Below are 6,754 nucleotides of genomic sequence, written 5' to 3'. Positions count from 1 at the left end.
CCTTTTTAATAGTCGAAAGTGATTCGAGGGCAACTAGCCCCCCCCCCAACGCCCATAATTCCCCCAAACACATCCAATCAAACTTTTGAGATAGCCATTTTGTTCAGCATAGTTGATTTCTAGATAGAAATTATGTTTTTGAGGAGAACACTCCCCCACAGCCTTCCGGGTAAGAGCTGTAAGTTATGCCCTGGGGGCATATAAGGTTTTTATAGAAGGTGTTGTCGTAGAAACTTCAAAAAAGGCCCATTCGATTGAAAATTCAAAGGGCTAGTGCCCTTTTTAATAGTCATTAGTGATTAGAGGGCAACTAACCCCCCTCTCACGCCCACCTTTTCCCCAAACGCATCAAATCAAAATTTTGAGATGGCCATTTTATTCAACATAGATTTAAGTTCTGTAAATTAGGTCTTTGAGGATGACAACCCCCTCACAGCCCTCAGGACAAGGGTTGTAAGTTATGGCCTGGGGGCATTGAAAGTTTTTATAGAAGGCGTTGTCGTAGAAGCTTCAAAAAGGGCTCATTCGATAAGAAATTGAAATGGCTAGTGGCCTTTCTAATAGTCGAAAGTAATTGGAAGGCAACTAACACCCCTTCCACGCCCAGCATTTCCCCAAACACACCCAATCAAAGTTTTGAGATAGCCATTTTGTTCCATGCAGTTAAAGTTCAGGAAATTATACTTTTGAGCAGAACACTCTCCCCACAGTTGTCAGGGCAAGGGTTATAAGTTATGCCCTGGGGGCATATAAGTTTCTATTGAAATCTTTGTCTTAGAAACTTGAAAAAGGGCTCATTCGATTGGAAATTTAAAGGCCTAGTGCCCTTTTTAATAGTCGAAAGTGATTTGAGGGCCACTAGCCCACCTCTCTCGCCCACCTTTTCCCCAAACACATCCAATAAACATTTTTAGATAGCCATTTTATTCAACGCAGTGAAAAGTTTTGGAAATTAGATCTTTAATGATGACAACCCATCCCCCCCCACAACTCTCCAGGCAAGGGTTGTAAGTTATGCCCTGGGAGCTTGTAAGGGTTTTTAGAAAGCGATGTTGTAAAAACATCAAAAATAGCTCATTTAATTTAAAATTTAAAGGGCTAGTGCCCTTTTAATAGTCGAAAGTGATTAAAGGGCAACTAACCCCCCTTAGACGCCCACCATTTCCCCAAACTGATCCAATCAAAATTTTGAGATATTCATTTTGTGCAACCTAGTCAAAAGTTCTGGAAATTAGGTCTTTTAGGATCATAACCCCATCAGAGCCATCAGTGCAAGGGTTGTAAGTTTGCCCTGGGGGCATATAAGGTTTATATAGAAAGTTGTTGTAGTTATTTCAAAAAGGGCTAATGTGATGGGAAATTGAAATTGCTCTTTTTTATAGTCGAAAGTGAGTGGAGAGTAATTAACCCTCCTCTCACGCCCTCCATTTCCCGAAACACATTCAATCAAAGTTTAGATATAGCCATTTTGTTCAACGTAGTTGAAAGTTCTGGAAATTATGTATTTAAGGATGAAACCCCCCCCCCAGAGTCCCCAGGGCAAAGGTTGTAAGTTATGCCCTGGGGGCATATAAGGTTTTCAATGATAGAGTTGTCGTAAAAACTTCAAAAGGGGCTCATTCAATTGGAAATTGAGAGGGCTAGTGCCGTGTTTAATAGTTGAAAGTAATTGGACGGTAACTAACCCCCCTCTCACGCCCACCATTCCCCCAAACACATCCAATCAAAATATTCAGATAACAATTTTGTTCAACGTAGTAGTAAATTCTGGAAATTAAGTCTTTGAGGATGAGAACCCCCCCAGGCCTCAGGGCGAGGGTTGTAAGTTATCCCCTGGGGGCATATAAGGTTTTTATTGAAAGCGCTGTCGTAGTAACTTCAAAAAGGCTCATTTGATTGGAAATTGAAAGGGCTAGTGCCTTTTTAATAGTTGAAAGTGATTGGAGAAATACATTTTGACAAAATTTTGAGAAAGCCATTCTGTTTGACGTAGTTGAAAGTTCTGGAAATTAGGTCTTAGAGGATGACAACCAGCCTCATAGCCCTTAGGATAAGAGTTTTAATTTATGCCCTGGAGGAATATAAGGTGTTTATAGGAAGTATTGTCGTAGAAACTCAAAAAAGGCTCATTCGATTGGAAATCAAAAGGCCTAGTGCCCTTTTTAATTGTCGAAAGGTATTTGAAGTTTGATATTTTTATATTAAAGATCGATGTGGGTATATTGTATTCTTTTTTTGTTGTTGTTGTTGTTTAGATCAGGGCACTTTGTATCGAAGTTGTTGTTGTAGGAACTTCGAAAAGGGCTCATTTGATTGAAAATAGAAAGGGCTGATGCCCTTTTGAGTAGTCAAAAGTGATTGGAGGGAAACTAATCCCCCTCCCACGCCCACTCTCCCATCTGACTTAATGTTTAAAAACTAAATGTTGCCATAAGATTTAATCAAAATGCACTGTGTTAATGCTAATTCCCAATAAGGCATCTCAGCAGTATCCCAAGAATGATTGAGGGTATTATGTTCAAACTTTCGGGGGTGCTTCTGCTCTTAAAATTTGACCAAATCAAAATAGCGTAAGTGTATCCAAGCTATCAAAGAAAGTGAACAGGTTTTTTTGTTGTCAAAATTACTGAAAATTTTTCTCCAGCATACAAATAGCAGATCAACCTATAAATTCTTAAAAACACGAAAAGATTTAAAGTATCATTTTCTTTTTCTCTGAAAAGACTATGTCAATATAAAACGAACAGAAATTAATTAAAAAAAACTTTCCACAAAATAAGTTTTTTAAGGAAAAGTAAAGAATTCCATTAAACAGAAAATGAGCAAAAATAAAATCAAATAATCTACCAAGCGTGAAACTATCACAAATCAGTATCAATAAATAAATGAAACCCAAAACAAACAGAAATTACAATAAATAACCGAGTCAAACTCAAAACGAGCAGAAATTAACATAAGTTGGGCTCAAAACCCCTATGCCTTCCCAAGGCCAGAACATAATTTTCATTTTACAGAAAAAAATACAAAATAATATGCATTGTCAGTTTAATATACATATACTGATATTTAGTAATCAAAATGTTAATAATATTTGATTTATTAAAGTTATAAAAGTAAAAACATTTATGTTTTTTTGGTAAAGTGCAAATTATGTTCTGGCCTTGGGAGGGCATAGGGTTTTTGAGCCAAACTTATGTTAATTTCTGCTCGTTTTGAGTTTAACTCGGTTATTTATTGTAATTTCTGTTCGTTTTGGGTTTTATTTATTTATCGATGCTGATTTGTGGTAGTTTCAAGCTTGGTAGATTATTTGATTTTATTTTTGCCCATTTTTCGTTTAACGGAGTTCTTTACTTTTCTTTGAAAAACTTATTTTTTTGGAAAAAGTTTTTCTAATTAATAATTCAAAAGATCAAACAGGCGCTGTCCTTAAATCAAGCTTTATGTGATTCATATTTGCTACTATACTCTGCTTCAAATTAACAACTCAATATAAAAAACATAAAAATAAAAATAATGTGTGAAAAAGCAACCGGTTGGATATCATTCATGCTAATCTTTCGTACCAATTCAAATAAAAACGAGGGTGTTGCAAAAGTAGTAATAGAGAAGGGAAAAATAATGGAAAAAAAATATATTTATGTGGTCCAGAATTTGAGATCTGGACCCGGAATCTATAGATCAAAACCGAGCTAAACTAGTCGCTAAAAACAAAGCATTGGTTTAAACGTCAAAAGAAGATATTTTGTTGCACGTAAAAGGTCTTGAGTTGCAATATACGTCGTCTTGAAGAAATGCTATTAAAAGTCAGCCTAACAAGGCTTTACTTGTAACATGGAAAGAAGTCAGAAAAGGGGGAAACTCTTAGGGATTTTGGTATTGAAAATAGGGGTTTTCCAGCAGCCTTTTAGGGATTGAAAAATTTTGAAGTGGAAACACTGGTAATATAGCGTAAAAATCAATTTTGTTAACATTCCTATTCAAAAAGTAAGCCCGATAGCATACTTACTTCCGGATTGTGTCCTACTTTAATTCTACTCTTTTTTTCGCACTTGAATACTTTATTCCCACATTTGTGGAATGGAAGTACTGGCTAAAACCTGTCTGTGATAAATGAAAAATGTGTGTAATTTAGGCCTCTTGCCCTTAGGATGCCACATGGATCATGCCACATCCAGAGGTATTATCATTTTACCTTCCGACAGCTACCAGCAATACTCGCATCTCAGATGACATGGGGCTACAGGAGGGCCCAATGGCACGGCGAAGGGGCTGGATACCTACCAGTTCCCTTTGGCCTTAAAAAAAGGGTACAAGGACTTTTTATTTCCGATTGGAAGATCCCCTTGTATTTACGGCAACCCTTCCACACGTAGCATAATAGTACAATTTGTCGGTGATACCACGCTGAACCGTGAACATGAATCAGCGAAATTAATCAGTTAAATTAAACGATGCTTTCCCCTCCCCGTAAAAGTTCAAACATTGACAGTATGTAGATTAACAAAGACAAATAAAACTTCAAAAAAGCTACTCCTTCTTAAGGCATTTGGCTCCAGACATTTTTAGCATATTTTTTTTTTGCTTTAGCTTATTTTTTAGTTTGAAACCCGCCACTGCCGCAAAATGCATAACTGCATACGAAGATATTTCTCATTAAAATCGAACTGTTAATTTTCCTTAATTTTTAAGATATATTTGTTTGTGTTGGGTTTTCTATTTTCTTTTTTGTTTGTGATTTTGTTTAGTGTTTTCACTTAACCAGCTCAAACAATAGTAGAAAGACCCTAATAACTCCGAACGGGGCTCCATATATGGGCATAGAATCCCGACGGGGCACCATATTTGGGCATAGAATACTGACGGGGCACCACTGCTGCCATCTACAATTTAGTCTAACGCTGAACCTACATAATTTATTCAAGGATTATCGATCGAGTCTAATGGGGTCAAGGTCGAATTATTTGTTGTTTCCATGTGTATTGTCTCCGGGACGAAGTTTGCACATGCGCATTAACGGGGGATAGATGTATTGATCCACGAAGGGGAGATGATTTCCGAGAAATTGATTGCGTAATTGAAGGGGGGAGAATTTCCGAGAAATTGATTGCGTAATCGAAGGGGAGAGAATTTCCGAGAAATTGATTGCGTAATCGAAGGGGAACTAAATTTCCGAGAAATTGATTGTGTAATCGAAGGGGATAGGATTTCCAATAAATTGATTGCGTAATCGAAGGGGGGGAGGATTTCCAATAAATTGATTGATTAACCCACTAGGACAAGTGGATTTCTGAGAAATTGATTACATAATCGGTGGGGAGAATGTATTGATGCGATAACGGGAAACAGGATCACGTGTCTCCTTTTAAGCCAATCAGAGGGTCGGAAATATTAGTGGGAGAGGATTGCAGAGAATATAAGGAAAGGATTTTTGCTATAGTTTTTATTAGTCTGTGAATAGAATTCAAAGGAGCAAGAACAGTTTGGCTTAACTCATTTAGATATATTTGTGCTGATGATGAGTGGAATGTTTACCCTATTAGAAGTTGATAGTGGAGTTGGTAGCAATAATAGAAGAGCACCAAAAATTGCGGTGGAAAATACGAGAGGATCACGGCTTTTTCTGGAATGGGATGAAGTAAATGCAAGATATGTGATATCCTTGAGCAAGTTTACAATGGAGGATCAATTATGTTTCGCTGCAAAAGTTGATATAGCGCATGTGAATAGACTTCAATGTGCTTTAAGTGCATTAGTGAAACATATCGAAGACAGTAAACTGTATCGCGAATTGCACATGCTTAGTATTATTGTTATAATTATTCAATAAAATTGTTTCGAAATCGAAAATGTTCCCTTTCTTTTTGTTGTTAGAATGTTAGGTTAAGGAATCATGGTCAGTTTAGACTCAGCAGTCAGAGTGAAAGGATTGAAAAATGAATAAATTTGAGAAAGAGAGTCCAGGTGTAATGACTCTGGGGGTGATTTACATAATCGATGGGGAATGTATTGATCTAGGGGGGGGGGGGAGAATTTCCGAGAACTTTATTTACTTAATCGCTAGGGAGAATGTATTGATCCAGGACTCGACAAGTGATGTCATTTCTAATTCCTCTTTTGTGAATCAATAATTCCCCGTTGAAACAACATATAAATTCCTCTTTCTTGAATCAATAATTCCCCCTAAAAACAACAAATAAATTCCACTTTCATGAACCTATAATTTCCCTTAGAAACAGCATATAAATTCCCCTTTCGTGAATCAATAGGTTTCCGAAACGAACACATGTGCTGCCAGCTACAATTTAGTCTAACGCTGAAGGGCTATAATTTATTCAAGGATTATCGATCGAGTCTAATGGAGGTCAAGGTCGATTTATTTGTTGTTGTTGTTCGTCCAGGTGTAATGACACTGGGGGTGATTTACATCATCGATGGGGAATGTATTGATCTAGGGGAGAGAATTTCCGAGAACTTGATTTACATAATCGCTAGGGGGAATGTATTGATCCAGGACTCGACTAGGACAAGCGAATTTCTGAGAAATTGATTACATAATCGGTGGGGAGAATTTTATTGATCCAATAACGGGAAACAGGATCACGTGTCTCCTTCTAAGCCAATCAGAGAGTCGGTTACATCACATTCTAAGCCAATCAGAGAGTCGGTTTCATAAGGTTTCCCATTACATCACAATTAGTCATTGAGATTTCGTATATTGCGTTGTGATTAAATTATCATATAGTTCCAAGAC

Source organism: Artemia sp. Qi Xiang Cuo, chromosome 3 (genome assembly GCF_049724085.1).
Source record: "Artemia sp. Qi Xiang Cuo chromosome 3, ASM4972408v1, whole genome shotgun sequence".
NCBI classification, from domain to species: Eukaryota; Metazoa; Arthropoda; class Branchiopoda; order Anostraca; family Artemiidae; genus Artemia; species Artemia sp. Qi Xiang Cuo.
Note: the sequence above shows the minus strand (reverse complement) of the source record.